The sequence below is a fragment of the Orcinus orca genome, chromosome 10, assembly GCF_937001465.1.
Source record: "Orcinus orca chromosome 10, mOrcOrc1.1, whole genome shotgun sequence".
Classification (NCBI taxonomy): domain Eukaryota; kingdom Metazoa; phylum Chordata; class Mammalia; order Artiodactyla; family Delphinidae; genus Orcinus; species Orcinus orca.
This window is the reverse complement of record NC_064568.1, coordinates 77,191,662-77,210,916: the sequence shown is the minus strand read 5'-3', so window position 1 is coordinate 77,210,916 and position 19,255 is coordinate 77,191,662. Positions and strand designations below refer to the sequence as shown.

General features: G+C 42.3%; 1 protein-coding gene across 7 annotated transcripts in view; it reads left to right on the top strand.

The window, feature by feature from the left end:
• ADGRF5 (adhesion G protein-coupled receptor F5) overlaps window positions 1-19,255 on the top strand; it is a 112,084-nt gene that overhangs the window by 15,745 nt on the left and 77,084 nt on the right. The window lies entirely within an intron of this gene.

The following is a 19,255-nucleotide window of genomic DNA, read 5'->3' as shown; positions in this document are numbered from 1 at the left end:
CATTACTCGTGATTGGTCTGTTTATATTTTCTATTTCTTCCTGGTTCCGTCTTGGAAGGTTATACCTTTCTAAGAATTTGTCCATTTCTTCCAGGTTGTCCATTTTATTGGCATAGAGTTGCTTGTAGTAGTCTCTTAGGATGCTTTGTATTTCTGCAGTGTCCCTTGTAACTTCCCCTTTTTCATTTCTAATTTTATTGATTTGAGTTCTCGCCCTCTTTTTCTTGATGAATCTGACTAATGGTTTATCAATTTTGTTTATCTTCTCAAAGAACCAGCTTTTAGTTTTATTGATCTTTGCTATTGTTTTCTTTGTTTCTATTTCATTTATTTCTGCTCTGATCTTTATGATTTCTTTCCTTCTGCTAACTTTGGGTTTTGTTTGTTCCTTTTTCTCTAGTTCCTTTAGGTGTATGGTTAGATTGTTTATTTGAGATTTTTCTTGTTTCTTGAGGTAGGCTTGTATTGCTATAAACTTCCCTCTTAGAACTGCTTTTGCTGCATCCCATAGGTTTTGGATTGTCGTGTTTTTATTGTCATTTGTCTTTAGGTATTTCTTGATTTCCTCTTTGATTTCTTCCATGATCTCTTGGTTATTCAGCAACATATTTTTTACCCTCCATGTGTTTGTCTTTTTTACGTTTTTTCCCCTGTAATTCATTTCTAATCTCATAGCAGTGTGGTCAGAAAAGATGCTTGATATGATTTCAATTTTCTTAAATTTACTGAGGCTTGATTTGTGAACCAGGATGTGATCTATCCTGGAGAATGATCCATGCACACTTGAGAAGAAAGTGTAATCTGCTGTTTTTGGATGGAATGTCCTATAAATATCAATTAAATCTATCTGGTCTATTGTGTCATTTAAAGCTTCTGTTTCCTTATTTGTTTTCATTTTGGATGCTCTGTCCATTGGTGTAAGTGAGGTGTTAAAGTCCCCCACTATTATTGTGTTACTGTTGATTTCCTCTTTTATAGCTGTTAGCAGTTGCCTTATGTATTGAGGTGCTCCTATGTTGGGTGCATATATATTTATAATTGTTATATCTTCTTCTTGGATTGAGCCCTTGATCATTATGTAGTGTCCTTCCTTGTCTCTTGTAACATTCTTTATTTTAAAGTCTATTTTATCCGATATGAGTATTGCTACTCCAGCTTTCTTTTGATTTCCATTTGCATGGAATACCTTTTTCCATCCCCTCACTCTGTCTGTATGTGTCCCTAGGTCTGAAGTGGGTCTCTTGTAGACAGCATGTATATGGGTCTTGTTTTTGTATCCATTCAGCAAGCCTGCGTCTTTTGGTTGGAGAATTTAATCCATTCACGTTTAAGGTATTTATCGATATGTATGTTCCTATTACCATTTTCTTAATATGTTTTGGGTTTGTTTTTGTAGGTCCTTTTCTTCTCTTGTGTTTCCCACTTTGAGAAGTTCCTTTAGCATTTTTTGTAGAGCTGGTTTGGTGGTGCTGAATTCTCTTAGCTTTTGTTTGTCTGTAAAACTTTTTATTTCTCCATTGAATCTGAATGAGATCCTTGCCGGCCAGACTAATTTTGGTTGTAGGTTCTTCCCTTTCATCATTTTAAGTATAACATGCCACTCCCTTCTGGCTTGTAGAGTTTTTGCTGAGAAATCAGCTGTTAACGTTATGGGAGTTTCCTTTTATGTTATTTGTCATTTTTCCCTTGCTGCTTTCAATAATTTTTCTTTGTCTTTAATTTTTGCTAATTTGAGTACTATGTGTCTCGGCATGTTTCTCCTTGGGTTTATCCTGTATGGGACTCCCTGTGCTTCCTGGGCTTGGGTGGCTGTTTCCTTTCCCATGTTAGGGAAGTTTTCGACTATAATCTCTTCAAATATTTTCTCGGGTCCTTTCTCTCTCTCTTCTACTTCTGGGACCCCTATGGCGAACGTTGTTGAGTTTAATGTTGTCCCAGAGGTCTCTTAGGCTGTCTTCATTTGTTTTCATTCTTTTTCTTTATTCTGCTCCACAGCAGTGAATTCCACCATTCTGTCTTCCAGGTCACTTATCTGTTCTTCTGCCTCAGCTATTCTGCTAGTGATTCCTTCCAGGGTTTTTTTCATTTCAGTTATTGTATTGTTCATCTCTGTTTGTTTGTTCTTTTATTCTTCTAGGTCTTGTTAAACATTTCTTGCATCTTCTCGATCTTTGCCTCCATTCTTTTTCCAAGGTCCTGGATCATCTTCACTATCATTATTCTGAATTCTTTTTCTGGAAGGTTGCCTATCTCCACTTCATTTAGTTGTTTTTCTGGGGTTTTATCCTGTTCCTTCATCTGGTACATAGCCCTCTGCCTTTACATCTTGTCTATCTTTCTGTGAATGTGGTTTTTGTGCCACAGGCTGCAGGATTGTAGTTCTTCTTGCTTCTGCTGTCTGTCCTCTGGTGGATGAGTCTATCTAAGAGGCTTGTGCAAGTTTCCTGATGGGAGGGACTTGTCTCTCTATGTTTTTAGAACAACTTGAATCTGGGTTTTGATGGAATGGGCTGTAAATGTAGAAATGTGAGATGTGGAATGTAGAAATGTGGGTGTCTTTGAGGGTAACCATGGCTAAGGCCAACATGTGTCCCAAGGGTTGTTATTTCTTCCTTCATAGATAAGGCAGGAAGAGGCTGGGAAACCCAAAGTCACCTTGAACAAGAAAGGAGGGGGCTTCCCTGGTGGCGCAGTGGTTGAGAGTCTGCCTGTCGATGCAGGGGACACGGGTTCGTGCCCCGGTCCGGAAGATCCCACATGCCGCGGAGCGGCTGGGCCCGTGAGCCATGGCCGCTGAGCCTGCACTCTACAACGGGAGAGGCCACAACAGTGAGAGGCCCGCGTACCACAAAAAAAAAAAAAAGAAAGAAAGGAGGGAAAGGATAGATGGGGGAAAAGAATCCTGGATGTTTAATGTTTCCCTTTTGCCTATAAAAAACAGAACCCCCCAAAACTACCATTTTTTTAAATGTCATGGTCACAAACTAAATTTCTCACACCAAAGATTTAGAAGAAAATATTCATGTGACCAAATTAACAGTCTTTAGTACAAGTGAGTGGTGAATCAAAGCAAGGCTCCCTGGAACAGAAATAACTACAAATCATAAAAATCCAAGTTCCTCTGAGGGTTTTATTACCAGTCTGGTATCTTAAACTCATCTGTGTGGAGTACTGAAATGCAAATGCCATGCTGAATATCTGGAAGCAACTCTTTCATCCAAAGTAGGATCAATTCTATCAACTATCTCTGTTTCAAAAAGAAGAAAAGGGCTAGATATATGCTTTAAGACTTCTCAGTACTACACAATGTTTCGCCTTCATTTACCAGGAAAATTAATTAGTGGAGTTCCACGTTCTATATCCTTACAATAAAATTCAACCTTTACTGAAAGTCACTTAGGAGTTTTGAAACAATGAGGTCAAAGGGAAGTTACTAAAAATAATCGGAATGAACTGTGATTGTATGAAAAGGAAATAAGCAGAAAACTACTTTCATTGAGTCCAAGAAACAAACTTTTATTAACTTGCTCTTTCCCCTCATTTGTTTAATTTTCACCTAGGGATTTTAGTGGAAGTCCCCCAAATACACCAGTCTGGTTGTCTAGTTACCCTGTGCCTCCCCAAGCTCACGGGTGCCCAGTGCTCTCACGTTTCCTGATGTCTCCCCCACACCTTTGAACTCACCTGGGTTCCAGCCCCAGCTTAGCCCTGTCCGCTTGTGTTCAATCTAAATGCCTGGAGCTTGGCCACTCGGCTGACCATGTTATGGCACGATTCCTACACATAGAAAAGAATCCCTAGTTAAAGGAGGGAAGAGTGAGTCTCTTTTGCTTTGCAGTCATCTGAAAAATGGGGGAAGAAAAGGAAAAATAAGGTGAACTGGGGGGAGAGGTAAAGGCCCCTGCAAAGCCCTTTGTGGTGGAACAGGGTGGGTGGTCTCTAGGACAGTACTTCTTAGAGTTTAGTTTGCACAGGAGTCACCCAGAGAGCTTGTTCATAATGATTCTGGACCCCACCCTGAGATTCTGGTGAGAAGGTTGCAGGCAGGACCAGGAAGTCCCGGCCAGTGGACCACGTAGGCTTATTAAGTGCTGAACGGTACCCACCAAGAGGTTCCCTCATATGGTGGGAAGAGCAGTGGGCCCCAAGGTCTCACCCATGGATCTGAGGTGCAGGGGAGGAGAACAACAAAAAATAGAGAAATAGATGAGCGTGACTTGGCAGTCAACAGGTGGTGGAGTCTGAGTCCAGCAGAAAGGCAGGGCAGGAGAGGAAGATACTTTGAGAGCACCCTGAGCATTGTCCTTTTTCTAGCAAATAGTTTCCAGAACAAGTACTGGAATTTGTTCTGCGGGCTTTCCATGGTTGAAGAGTGTACAGGCTCCCCAAATACAGAAAATTAAACTATAAGTCATGTTGACTTACAAACTACATGTCATAAAAACATTTCTGATTGTCGATAATTCGTACCATCACCTCGGAACTAGGATGGTGACCGGTGGAGGGCACTTTGCTTGGGAAATTGGGATACACATTTGAAGGCTGGCGCTGTCATAGGCTGACCTGCTCTGGTTAATACAGATAAGAAAAATTGAGGACCCGGTGGAAAACCCAATAACGTGGGATTTGAGCTAGTGAGGCTGGGGACGGATGTGGCGAGGGTTGGAAAGGGGATTTCCAGTAACTTGTTAGAAAGAGGGGCGTGATGCCACCTCCACCAACACACGTGAATACACACACATACTCCTTACTGCCTTTATGTTTCTATATAGCATTTTTGCTCATCTGGTACATAACTTATTTGTTTGTTTATTGTCAATATTACTGTATCAGTCAAGGCCACACCAGGAAGGAAATCACTCTCAAAGGTTAACTGAAAAGGTGAAGGCATTTTGTCAACAAGCCACTAGCAGTACCAGGAAGCCCTTGATCACCTCCCGTAGGGCAGGAAGGGGCCAGATGTTTTGGGTGGGGTGTCAGAGGAGCCTGGCAAGACCTGTGGATGTGGGAGAGGGGGTCCCCCAGAATCCATGGCTGAGGGTGGAGCAACACAATAAGGCCATTGCCAAACTGTAGCCCCAAAAGGAGCGGGGGGAGTACATCCCTGGCTCCCCTTTCCTCCCATCCAGGATCTCCTGCTGGCATCTCCTGCTCTCCCAGAGGACAAGGCACTGCAGGGTGTGGGGTGGGTCCCCCGGGGCACAGAGCACGGCAGAGAAGGGTGGAAATGAACCGAGAGGCCAGCCAGCACGTTCCTCCAGCTGGAATGAAACTCCTCGGGGACAGTTGTGTTAGTTACTGCTTATCTCCAAGGGCTCCATTAGTGTCTGGTGCACAGGTTTTCAACAACATTTGGTGAAGGAATGAATGATGCATGACTTGGAAGAAGAGGCATATTGAAGAGGCAGAATGTGTGATGCAAACCCCCCACACCGTCCCTATTATGATACTTAACTCAATTCATCCTTGCTCACAATGTTTTCATGCGAAGGGATATTTTGAGGGGCAGGTACAGCAGGAAGACCTGGATGTAAGAGTGAGAAGATGCCCAGCATCTGATTATACACATATTATACTAATAAGTTATCAAGAAATTCACTTTGCCCATTTCTTTTTTTTATGTTTTTAAAAAATTTTATATTAGAGTATAGTTGGTTTACAATGTTGTGTTGGTTTCATGCCCACTTCTCAGTCTTGCTCTGTGAGCAGCCAGACTTGATTCATGGTAATAGACGGGCCCCGATGCTGTACATCCAACAGCACAACAGCAGGTTGTGAAGGTTCATGCTCTGGTTTCTACAGATGCTAGAGGCATGGGAGGGTTCACCCCCAGCCAACCCTACCCCAGGCAGGACAGATAGGCCTAGGACATGGGCTGCTCTGGTTCTATCTTCGCCACCTCAGAGGCTCTGAGGCTGAGCTTTACAGACTTTCTGTAAAATGGGGATGACAATCGTGCCCCCCTTTCAGAGATGTGAGGCCCAGCTGGGTACTGACCCACTGCCTGGCAGTATGTAAACACTTAGTAGTAGCCTTAAGGATTGTTTCTTGTCTCTGCTCCTGGGAGAGGCATGGGACATGCGGCAGAGGCTCTGTTTTCTGCACTGGATCCTTGATCAGGGAGAGGGTCAGGAGGCAACAGGATAGCCCATCCTGGAGGAGGCTTTGCCCAATCCCCAAAGCAGGGCTTCCTGCTTCCTTCTTTCAGGATTAAGTGGAGCAGAAGCTGGTTTCCCTTCTGACCCCCAGTCAGTACCACACACACACTTTTTTTTTTTTTTTCCAGGTGGCCTAGGGTGGCTTAGAAGTGCACTGAGAAAGAGACTGTGCAGTTCTTCCTTCCTCAGGGTCAGGGAGATGTTCCCAGAGGGAGCTGAAATGAGGAGCAGGTGGGGGACTCTGGGAAGATGAGCTTCCCTTGGAGAAGATGGGCAATGCCTTTAGGGTCTGGGGGTTCACGTGGTCTTCCTTTGCCAAGGGCTCTCCACCACTTACATTTGCTGGTGGCAAGTCCTTCCTCCACGCTCTTCGGGTCTGTATCGCTAAAATGACTGCTCCACGCTGTTACAGTGGAGGATTACTGGACTGAATGTCAATATTATGACATAGAAAAAAAATATATATGTGTGTGTGTCATCTTGGGCATGTTACTTAACTTCTTGTTTTATATGTAAAATGGGATAGTAGGAGTAGTGTTGGGAAATTATGTGAGATAGTATATGTAATGTAGGGCACTTAGAATGGTATATGGTTCAACCAAAGACTATATATGTGTTTGCTCTCTTCATGGTATTTTATTGTGTATATGCAATACAATTAATTTAGCTAGTTTCCCACTGAAAAAAAAAAGACTGCTCCAAGTTAAAACAGAGGAGGCTGATAAAGAGAAAACGAGCTAGCCTTTGACACCAAGGTCTCCTGTGGTTGCATGACAAGCTTACAAGAAACACTCTGGAATCCGGGGCACGAGGGTTGGTGGTGGGGAAATGTCACCCCGGCTGCAGGCAATAAGGTGGTACATGTCTGGAGAGAACTTAAAATCAATAATAAAACCAACTAAAAGTCTTTTTTTTTTTTTTTAATGATCACCATGCAGTGGCAATTCCAAACAATGTCAGTGGCAAAATACTCTTCCAAAAAAAAACTTTTGTTGGTCTAAGTTCTAAACAATTGCTGTCATCACGGGTGAGTTTCAGTAATAGAATCTAAGCTGCTAGTTACCATATTTGTATTACTTATTTTTTATTCATTTTTATCAGAGTATAGTTGCTTTACAATGTTGTGTTAATTTCTGCTGTACAGCAAAGTGAATCAGCTATACGTATACATATATCCCCTCTTTTTTTGGATTTCCTTCCCATTCAGGTCACCCCAGAGCAGTGAGTAAAGTTCCCTGTGCTATACAGTAAGTTCTCACTAGTTATCTGTACGTAGTAGTGTATATATGTCAATCCCAATCTCCCAACTCATCCCACCCCCGTTCCCTGCGCCCCCCATATCCATATGTCTGTTCTCTACATTTGTGTCTCTATTTCTGCTTTGCAAATAAGTTCATCTGTATCATTTTTCTAGATTCCACACATATTTAATAAAGATTGTGTTCTACATAGAAGTTGATTCAGAAAACTCAGTCATATACTGGCTCCTGGCACAGAGGGACTCCACTACATGTTTGTGTTCCAAGAATAAGTTCCTAATGGTTTGGAACTGTCTGAGGTTGCTTGAAGTGACTCTATCTCCTGGGGCATGACATATCCCTGCATTTGAACAGCAGGCTAAAAATAAGTAACATTAGCACAGTAATTGTAGAGACAAATAAACGGAACGAGTTGCTTCAATTCTGTCATTCTATGGGACTTCATAGAGTTCTGATTTGTGTTTAAAATTGAAAACAGTGAAGCAGAGTACTACCCGCATGGTGTACTCTTTATTTGACAGCTACACGTTTTAGCTCACACCTCAATGTTTTACCGAAAATTAATATTTAAGTGAAAATTTTTTCTTTTTTTTAATTGTTTTAAATCTAAAGAATTAATCAAGAAAATAAGGACTATTACTGAAAATAATGTTCTCATATAAAAGAGGGTAGAGTTAATAAAAAAATCTGGTCCAGATGTCAAATATACTAGATGCTTCCATGGTCCAGAATTATGAGCGCAGGCTGTTGCCTTCTTCAATCGGATTTTACGATGCAGAGAAGTGAGTGTGAGAGAGAGAGAGAGAGAGAAAGACAGAGAGAGACAGAGAGAGGGAGGTGAACACGTGCATGCGTGTGCCCGTGTGCATGTGTGTATTCATGGGTGTAGGGAACCAGTTTTCACTCTTTGTCGTTATGTGATTCCTGGGAAATTTTATGATGTCAACCATAGAAGTTTACTTAAATATCGCTCCTGTTAGTCATATATATGTTATATTTATACATAAATATCCCTGATCAGGCATTTGTTGTATAAGGTGATTCTGGCACTTAAGAAGGGAAGATATGGGACCATTTCTCATGTAGACCAGTAAGTGATCCAAGGGCTGGAGCTCATTCATAAGAGTGCCCTTGTTTAGTGAGGGTCCAGCCGGTTCAAATAAAGAGTCTTAGGAAGAGGTATGTGTGTGAATATCCCACTGGGTAAAGCACAGAGTCCAGATCTCACTGACTCTAAGTAAAATGGAAAATGGAACATTTGAGGAATTCAGGAAAAGACTAAAAATATCAATATATGTTGTTTTCCCTATCTTAATGTTCCAGGTCAGACAAGGTAAACCGAAGGGGTGTGGTCCTGGAATCACCATGTAATTGTTAATAGGTAGCTATGTTTTGTGTACTATGCATCAGGTCTAAAAATAGTTCAGTGGTCCCAAGAGGCCAGCTTTGAATTATAGGTGGTGATGTAGTTAGGAACAGTCTTGAACTTGGAAACCTGGACTCATTGTTCTGGGACAGGTCGTGGAGCTGTGGGGAGCTGGGCAACTTCCATGCAGCACAGTGACAGTTTGCACAGTGCTGGGCCATTGCCAAGGGCTGTAGCAGCCACTGTGAACACCTTTCCCTTCATCTCTTAACTCTGTCTGTCCCTGAAACACTCAAAAAGTACAGGCTAGAACGCAGGGCAACTAAACTTTGGGTTTACCAACTTGATGACCAAGCACACTGGAAGGTCAGACAGGGTCTCAAGAGTTTGCCATCATGGTATGAAATGGAACAGACCAGTGAATAAAGGAGATTCCAAAGAGATGGCTTATGCACAACTTAGATTTGGGGAGACAGAATTTCATAAACCTATGGGTAGGGCGCTCGAAGTGAACAACTAATGCTTTTCCTAATATTAAAACAAGCAAGTTGTTTTGAACAGGAGCTAGTTTACTGAGTAATATGTGTAATATCTGGAAAGTGTGTGCCTTTCCATTTTCTTTAAAAGATTCACTTCAGGTAAAATAAAGAGTGGTCTAACAAGGTCTTGCTAATGATGGAATAGCTCGTTTCTCCAGGGCTCAATTACAAGCCATCTGGTTTTCCAGCATTCCACATCTCTAGGCTTTTAAAAGCACATTTTTCCTGCTCCCCAAGTAGCTGAACTTCAGAAATGTTGATTAATTTCCATTTGTGCTTCATTTTCCATTCTCACCACTGTTCTCCCAACTTTATGCTTCTCCTCAGTGAGCTTATTTTAGGCCCCTTCTTGGGGCTGGAGTTCAGAACCATTGTTGCTCACAGACACAGGCATCAGCCCAACCTTTTCCGAGTTCTTTCTCAAACAAATGTTGTCATTGTGCCTGACATAGTATGTATTCTTGAAAGAGCATTTTAAAAAGAATACATCATGGCTCTGAATACATCATTGGTGTCTGAAGAACTGAGGGAAGTGGTGGTGGAGGGACCCCACTCTTAAGACGTGAAGCAGGAGCCACGGAGCAGGGACTCAGGAGGGAGGTGGGATGTGTCCCTGGGGGATGGGGAGGTGGCCATCTTTAGCACAGGGATGGCCTTCGCTGGTTGACCAGAGGTGATATTGACCTAATAGTGTTATCTTTGTATTGTAGGTCTTGGGAAATTTATTGAGCACCTCTTATGTGCTGGGGATTTCTAGCTCTACCTTAGAAGTTATTTTCACTCTTTGGCTAAGATGGTGGAATACCTCCCCATCTATGTAGGGGGACTCCTGCAACCCTACTGGGGGGCCTTGGTGGGCATGGTGTGTTAGCAGCCATAACCATGCCGTGACTGTGCCCTTGAAAGCACTGGATTCTCCTGACGGTATAGACATCCTAGCCCCCGAAAACGGGATGAGCTGCAAAACAAAACCTCCCCTTGATTCAGTCTTTAAAAATGTATTCGTTGAATACCTACGATGTTCCTTGTCACAGCTACTTAGTATTTTCATATTTTCTATTATAATCTCACCTCCAAATTAGTCATTTTTAACTAATAATTTAAAAAACTAATAGTTAAAAAACAGATTTTAAGTGATCAGTTCTTGAGTGTCCATTTTTCTTTCTTAACTACATTATCTTAAGTTCATGGACGTCACATGAATAAAATTTGGCGGTGGGTCCACAAACTTGAATGGGAAAAATATATCTTTATTTTTACTAACCTCTAACTGCAGTTTAGGATTTCCTTTAATTAGGAAATTAATATTTGTTAATTTGTTAATTTGTTTGTTAATTTGTTAATTAATATTTGTTAATTTGTTAATTTGTTACCTAGGTAACAAGCCACAGCAGTATTAGCAGTACCTATGACTTTGTCACCAATAGAAATCGCAGATATTTTGGTATCACATTACTATGTTGCAGACCCTCAAAAATCTGGTTTATTCCCATCACCCCATGAAATGTGTGATAGTCATTAAAGCTGCCTCATTAAATTTTTTAATTGAATAAATTAAGAAAGAAGTAAATATATTACTAAATCACATTGTTTTACTATTTTGATAACTATATTTCAATATAATTATTTTCTCTTGTAATCCTATGTATTTTGTTCTATACATTTAAAGGCATTATTCAGAGAAGGAATCATAGTCTTTACCAGATGGCCAAAAGGGTCCATGCCCCCAAATCATTTTTTTTTTTTATCCTACAGTCCTTTCATCCAGGGCCAGGGAGATACAAACTCTTTCAGTCTTTATATGTCTAGAAATATCTTTACTTTGCCCTCATCCATGAATGTTTTTTCAAGTGTGGAACCAGGTGAGGCCACCCTGGAAGAAAGTACAGGTGGAAAAGGATGGTGGGACCATGGACAAGGCTTGGGGCAGGCTAAATATAGAGGGCAGGTAGAGAAAGAAAGGGTGCCAAGGGGATTGAGAGGTGGGAGGAACCCGTGGGGTAGGAGGAACATCAGAAGACTGGATGCCAATGGGATTTCAAGGAGGCAGGAGCAGCCAGCTCTGTCACATGGTGCTGCAGAGTCAAGGAGGATGAGAGCAGCAAATGGACCATTGACCATGGTGATGTGGAGACCATGGTGACGGTCATGAGAGTCGCTAGTGCAGAGCTAGGGAAGGAAGATGGATTTGACTGACTTGGGAGCCAAAGAAGAGGGGTGAAGAAGTGGAGACAAAGTCAATGTGTTCAGCTCTTTGGTCAAGAGTTGCTGTAAAGGGGAGCAGAAAAATATTGCAGTCAATGAGGAAAGAGACAGATGTCAAAGGCTTTTCAAGAGAGATTCTAGAACATGTTGGTGTGCTACTGGGACTGATCCAGTGCTGAAGATGAAAGAGGAAATGGCACCCAGAGCCGAGTGGAGGAAGAGGCAGGTCGTCGGCAGGAGCAGGGCTGAGTCATCCTCTCAAACCAGAGGGCAGTTCAGGTGCAAGAGTGTGGGATGTTTGCATATAGGAAGACGAGCGTTTGATTGATTCTGTTTTCTCAATAAAGTAGGAGGCAAGACTACAGCCAGGAGTGAGGAGAAAAGAGAAAATGTGAAATGGTGATTTGGAGGAGTGAGAAAACCAACATAAATAAGAGCATTGTCGGGCCACGTGATTGTAGCAATTCCACCAACAATTAGCAGGATAATTTTAATAAATAAGCTGTCTGTCTGCTCTCAGACACAGATAAGAACTGCTCTCTGAAATACTCCCCCCTTTCCACTATACCCCACTTCTCTCTAACCCCATTGCCCTCTTTTTAAAAAATTTTATTGGAGTGTAGTTGATTTACAATGTGTTAGTTTCAGGTGTACAGCGAAGTGAATCTGTTATACATACACATATATCCACTCTTTTTTAGATTCTTTTGCCATATAGGCTACTACAGAGTTTTGAGCAGAGTTCCCTGTGCTCTGCAGTTGATCCTTATTTGTTATTTATTTTATATATTGTAGTGTGTATATTGTCAATCCCAGCCTCTCAATTTATCCCTCCCCCCCTTACCCAATTGCCCTCTTGTTATTAAAGCCTCTTTGATGACTTAAACTAATTCATGCTTACATGCAACTCATTGGAAATGGATAATATATCCACCTTTCAAAGGCATCTGAGTCAGAGCAGAGGTGGTTCCTTCGCTTAAAGCAATTTGTCTCTAAAGGTGTAAGTTTAGGAATTAGAGGCAGGTGGACATAGGTTTATCTATTGCTTCTCAAATCCTCCCACAGAGGTGACAGTCTACACTGCTTATGTTACCTGGCGCCAAAATTTTCAGACCACTATGGTGCCCTTCACTACACTTTCAGTTCAGCTGTATCCTAATACAGTAGAAAGAATCATTTAACCTTCTTTCTTGAAAGGATATAGGCTTTGGCATAACTTACTTAGAGCATCATTTCTGGCACTAATTAAATTGTGGACCAAGCATCATAAAGAAAAGACTACAGGTCTAACACAAGCTTAATACTGTCTCTCTCTACTCAGAAATCATCACTGTATCTTAGGCATTAGGGATAGGGATCAACCCCTTACCTGTACCTGGGGAATTGTCTTAATTTAGAGGTAAGAAGAAAGGGTATCTGAGTATCCAGAGGGGGTTGGGGCAGGCGCCAAGGCACCATGCTAAGAGTCCTGCCTGGGAAGACAGGAGATATCAAGTCTAATTCTGGTTCCGACACTAATGGGTGTTGTGGCCTTGGTGAAGCCTCTCAGCTCCCTCTAGCATGGTCGCTGGAATGAATGATCGCCCGGTCCCCTTGGCTCTCAGATCCTGTGATTCTGACTTTTCTCTTGGCATGTGTGACTCTTCAGCTCTCATTTGTCTGGTGCTTTTAACATCATGGCTATTCACTCATTGGCTTGATAAATTCTGAGGAAATCACCTCTCCGATCAAAGGCAAAAATGGGGGAACCTTTGTTTTGGTGGCAGAGGAAGTGTTGAGGCCCTGAATCGGGATGGAAAGTGCCCTTATGGGGACTAGGGATGTTAGCAGATGCCCTCACTGCTGCCTGAGGCATATGATACCTGCATCAGAGCACCTGCACCCAGGACACACAGTGAAGGAGCAGAAGTTAGAAGAGGAGCCACCACCCATGTTCACGTACAAAGGAACTTGCACACTTGAGACCAGATTCAGCTTCCTTCAAAAGAGCTTCCTTCCCAGACCAAGACAAGAAGGAATGCCCATGTCCTCAAATACCTAGCTCTTCTCCATGTTGCTGAAAGAGAGGGTAGTGGGGATGGGGGCGGGGATAAAGGAGGAGGAGTCAGTGATACATTTGGTCCATCAATAACTCTGACATCCGTGCACACCAAGGCTGCAGCGTGTGGCTGACATATGGGCAACAGTATGCACTTCCTGCTGCATGGATGGGCTAGTGGGTCACCTGTAAGAGCCAAAGGTGGAATCCAAAGGCTAGGGATGATTGCCAGGCCACTGACGGTCAACCCTGCATAAGAAAAGGTCAACAAAGGCCAAGAGAAGGCTGTTGATGTCACCTCTACAGATCTGTCTCCATTTTCTGCATTTTCTGCATTTCATCTGCATCTGTCTCCATTTTCCCATATGCTGTCTCTCCCTCTTCCAAGAAAAGGCAGGGAAGGTAGTCTTGGCTGTGGTCCAAAATAGGACTTCACTTGGAGGGTGCTTTGGATTTCTGACCGAAGCTAGGACCATCACGGGAGACATAAGAAGGTGGGTGGAATATGGCAGTCAACTGTATCCAGTTGGTCCAAAAGATGGAAAGCTTTGGGATCTACCACAGCAAAATAATGTAAGTATCTGAAAGATACTTATGCCAAGAAGGCATAATAAATCTGTCTATCGCTGGAATGGATCCAGTAACAGCAAATGCAAATAAAACCTGAGAGGCCGCAGCTGAGTACAAATATGATCAACTCCAATTAGCAGAGACTCTGCCAAGATACACACACAAGATAAGAAGAAGACCATTTGTATACCATAAAACCGCCCAATTTTCTGTCGGTTTCTTCCTTGCAGTCAGTGCCAGAGGGGAATTTTCCTGGCCTCGTTATAGAAATAACAAAGGAGAGCTGACCCTGAGTCACACTGGGTCAAAAGTGTTACCAGCATCTGGTTGTGGATTAAAAAAAGACAAATAGGGCGTACCCTGCCAAGACGTGGAAGTGTGAGCGTTTTACAAGTAGAATAATTATGGACTTTGGTGTATACCTCTGCTGTGTATATACTAATATCGTGGCATTCTTACCTCTGCTTTCATGTTACACTTTCAAATATGCTTCTTTAGTGAACCAAATAGGCATCTCTCCCCTCAGCGAGCTTACACCCTAGTGGAGGGTTAGAAGGTGGAGACAGCCAATAAAATAAATAAGTACATTATAGTGTATTAGAGGTGATACGTGATATGGAAAAAATTCCTCAGGGAACGGGGTTGGGAAGACTGAAGTGTGACGTATGGTGGTCAGGGAAGGCATCACTAAGGAAGCAATGTTTGGGCAAAGGTGGGAATGAGGTGAGGGAGTGAGACACGAGGGTATCTGGGCTAAAAGCATCGAGGCAGAGAGAATGGCCAGTGCCAAGATTCTGGGATGGCACAACCTGGCTCACAGGAAAGCCGGCATGGCTGGAGCAACGTGGAAAGAAGGAGAGGAATTAAGGGGGGATATGGTGGGAGGAGCAAAGCTGCCAATGGTGTAGGCCTTACAGGCCACTGAAAAGACTTTCAGCTTGACTGTGTGAGATGAGCGCATGGCTGAGCGCAGGTGGACATTACATAGCTTAGATCTTATGAAGACCATTTTAACTGCAGTCTTACACAGAGACCAATTAGAGGTAAAGATGATCATCCAGGCAAGAGGTGATGATGGTTTGATAAGAGTGATAGCAGTGGAAGGGGTAAGAAATACCCAGCCACGTGTGTATTTTGGAGGTAGACAGGATTTGTTGACAAATTAAAGTGTGCAAGGGAGGACTCGAGGATGAATCTTGGAGTTTTGGTCTGGCTAACCTGGAAGGATGGAGACGCCCTTCACTGAGATGGGAGAGACGGTTGGAAAAGCTAGCTTGGGAGGGAAGACCAGTTTTGTTTTCGGACATGTTACGTTTGAGAGCCTATTGAAGATACAAGTGGATTTATCAAGTGAGAGGTTGGATGTACTGGTCAGAAGTGCAGGAGTGAGGTCTGTGATTGAGGTAGATGTTTGGAAGTCACCAGCACCAAGATTTAAACCACAAAACTGGTGGAGATCACCTGGGGAATAAGTGTCAACAGAGAAGAGTTCCAAAGACTGAGCCATGGGACATGCCAGTGTTAAGAGGAGAACCCAGCCATGGAATGAGATGAAGCAGTTTCCTTATGTTTGCCTTTTTAAAAAAATTTTATTGGGGTATAGTTGAGTTAGCTTCAGGTGTACAGCAAAGTGATTCAGTTGTACATATATTCAGTCTTTTTCAGATTCTTTTCCCATATAGGTTATTACAGAATATTGAGTAGAGTTCCCTGTGCTATGCAGTAGGTCCTTGTTGTTTATCTATCTTATATATAGTAGTGCGCATATGTTAATCCCAAGCTCCTAATTTATCCCTCCCTCCCCACATTTCCCCTTTGGTAACCATAAGTTTGTTTTTGAAATCTGTGAGTCTGTTTCTGTTTTTGTAAATAAGTTCATTTTGTATCATTTTTAAATTAGATTCCACATATGAGTGATATCGTATAATATTTGTCTTTCTTTGACTTACTTCACTTAGTATGATAACCTCTAGGTCCATCCATATTGCTGCAAATGGCATCATTTCATTCTTTTTTATGGCTGAGTAATATTCCATTGTATCTATGTACCACATCTTCTTTATTCGTTCCTCTGTCACTGGACATTTAGGTTGCTTCCATGGCTTGGCTATTGTAAATAGTGCTGCAGTGAACATTGGGGTGCATGTACCTTTTCAAATTATGGTTGTCTCCAGATATACGCCCAGGAGTGGGATTGCTGGACCATATGGTAATCCTTTTGTTTGCTTTTATGGATCAGCTAGGACATGCCAGCACCGAGTGAGGAGCTGGGCATATGATAAATAAGATGGGGCCCGGCCCTCAAGGCACTTACAGTCAATGCATTAAGCATTAAAATGATCATTTGAGCTCAGTCTGGTACCTGCAGAAAGACACATACCTGATAGTTTGGGGTCAGGGAGAGGAAACACATGGCCCAGCCGGGGAGAGCTAGGAGGGTCCTTGGAAGAAATAACATCTGCAATTTAACTGAACATTAAAAGTTAGCCAGATGAAGAAGGGGGAAGGGCAGAGGCGTGACACAGCCTGGAGCATGCTGGGAAAGACACATTTATTTGGTGCTGACATTTCTGCCTGAGCAAATAGCTCTGTCTCCAATGAGGTTATCCCCTCAAGCCCTAAGAGGTGCCTCATACTAACGCAAACATAGATTAACACGACTAGTGAATTAGTTACTCAGGCTGCACCATCGCAGTCTGGTTGAAGTCTGGGTTCAATTTGCCACCAACTACAACATCTTAGAACTCAGGAGAAGGGCTCTGTCCCAGCCAACGGCAGGGCAGCTGTAGCTGCGACAGGGCAAAGTCTTCCCATCAGCAGTGAATTCTGGGTTGCAGCCGAGACCATATGGTGGTCCCGTTTTCTGTTTGTCTTTGTTTTCATTGTAAAGTGAGTGCCACGAGCACAGAGTGTTCCTAGCAACAAACGGGACTATGGATGAGAGAGGAATTGCTCTTCAGTGAGGCAAAGGGACAGCCACCTTGACAGCGCCCTGTCCCATGTCAGAGTTGATGGCATCCCACAAACCGACGCAAATAGGGAAAAGACAGCGCTTTCAAAGAAGCGTTAACCCAGGAGCTGACTGACAGCAGGGTGTTTTTTAAGACAAGATGCATCTGAGTCAAGGTCCCCCACGTTGTCACTCTTTTTTGAAGTATCAAGGTCTGCAAGCTTTCCTCTCCCGGAGTGGGCGAACTCTGCCACCAGACATTCAGTTCTCTCTTACAGTTACTTTCCAAAGTCGCCAGCCTGCAAAGTTCTGTTAGTGTCCTTTACCCCCATGATGATGTACAGGCTTCTCCTACGTTTTCTTCATTCCTTCCAACACAGCTGGTGTCGTTCATCTACATCTATACTAATCCACTCAAGATACCCCCAGAGGAACCACATCTCATGACAAACACAAGAAGGTATATTTTAGAGGTATCTTCAAAGTGCCCGCCTGTATGGAACCAGAGGCAAAGCCAGCAGAAAACAAAGGCGAAGACAGTACCAAATCCCTACATGATATTACAACAAAAACCTCTTTTCTGCAGAAATAGCGATAGCTAACACACATGTTCACTAACTGCCAGGCACTATTACAAGCCTTTATACATGTACGGAACTCATTTAATCTTCCCAACAACCCCGAGGTAGGTCTTATTATTAACCTGATTTTACAGAAGAGGAAACTGAGGCACAGAAAGATGAAATAACCTGTTAAGTTTCTGAGGAGCTACTAGTGGGCAGATCTGCTGTCCACACGCTTAACCCCAGGCTACTTTGCATTCTCAAGACTCAGGTGTTCTCTACTACTTAAATTTAATATTATAGGTTTTTAGTATAAAAAAGAATCTGGAATGTCTTTGTCCATTTCGTATAGAAAAAGTCAATACCACAAATATTTAGTGTAAGAAATTTGGAATACATTTGACCCTTGAACAACGTAGGGGTTAAGGGCACTCCCCCCACCCCCGCACTCGAAAATCTGTGTATAACTTTACAATCAGCGCTCCGTAACCTGGTTCCACATACAAGGAGTCAACCAGCTAACTGTGGATCGTGTCATACAGTCGTGTGTAGTTAGTGAAAAAAATCGGCGTGTAAGTAGACCTAAGCACTTCAAACACACATTGTTCAAGGATCAACTGTATTCTAAGACATGATTTAAGCTGTTTGCCTCTGTGTGTATGTGTCTTAATATTCTTCTTATTTATTTATTTACTTATTGGTCAAGGGTAGTATTTTATTTATTTTTTATAGAATTATTTTTTAAATTGAAGTATAGTTGATTACTATGTTTTTTAAAAATGTATTTAAATTTATTTTGAAATAGGAATTCACAGTTCTCGTTTGTGGGTAAGATTAGGCCATGTTTTCTTATCTGTAGGGATGTTATTTTGCTCCTTCTTCTTTTTTAAAAAAATTTTTATTGGAGTATAGTTGCTTTACAATGTTGTGTTAGTTTCTGCTGTACAGCAAAGTGAATCAGCTATATGTATACGTATATCCCCTCTTTTTTGGATTTCCTTCCCGTTTAGGTCACCACAGAGCACTGAGTAGAGTTCCCTGTGCTATGCAGTAGGTTCTCACTGACTATTTTATACATAGTGATTCTAATTCATTTTAAACCCAACCACCTGACTGCAGCCTGTCAACCTGCCCTTTTCCAGGTATCTCCTTATCTTTAAACATTAGTGTTATTGAGATGATATTTTAAGTGTTACAGAATTTGTAGTTAGATGCACAAATATTCATAGAGTTTCCCTGGAAATCTGGGAGAACTGGATGCCCCTGAAGGTGACATATTTGAAGTGCAACCCTCCCTTAAGCCCGGGGCTAGGACTAAACAACCTCACTAGGTCTTCTCATATTCAAGATTTTTTTAATCTCTGATTTCTTGGTGCCACTAGAAAGGAAACTCATTGATAATTGTAATTTCCTTTCTGAAAACGCAATCTCATTTAGTGGACATCTTTCAAAGGTTTAATCCAGGCATCCTACACCGGCCATGAGCTCTAACACATTTGGGGTCCTCTCTGGTTTCATTTTCTGAACTTTTTCTTGGAGAAAGGAAAACAAAAACTAGGGCATTGGCCAAACAAGTCTGGCCACTCAGTGAATAGGTTTCCAGATAA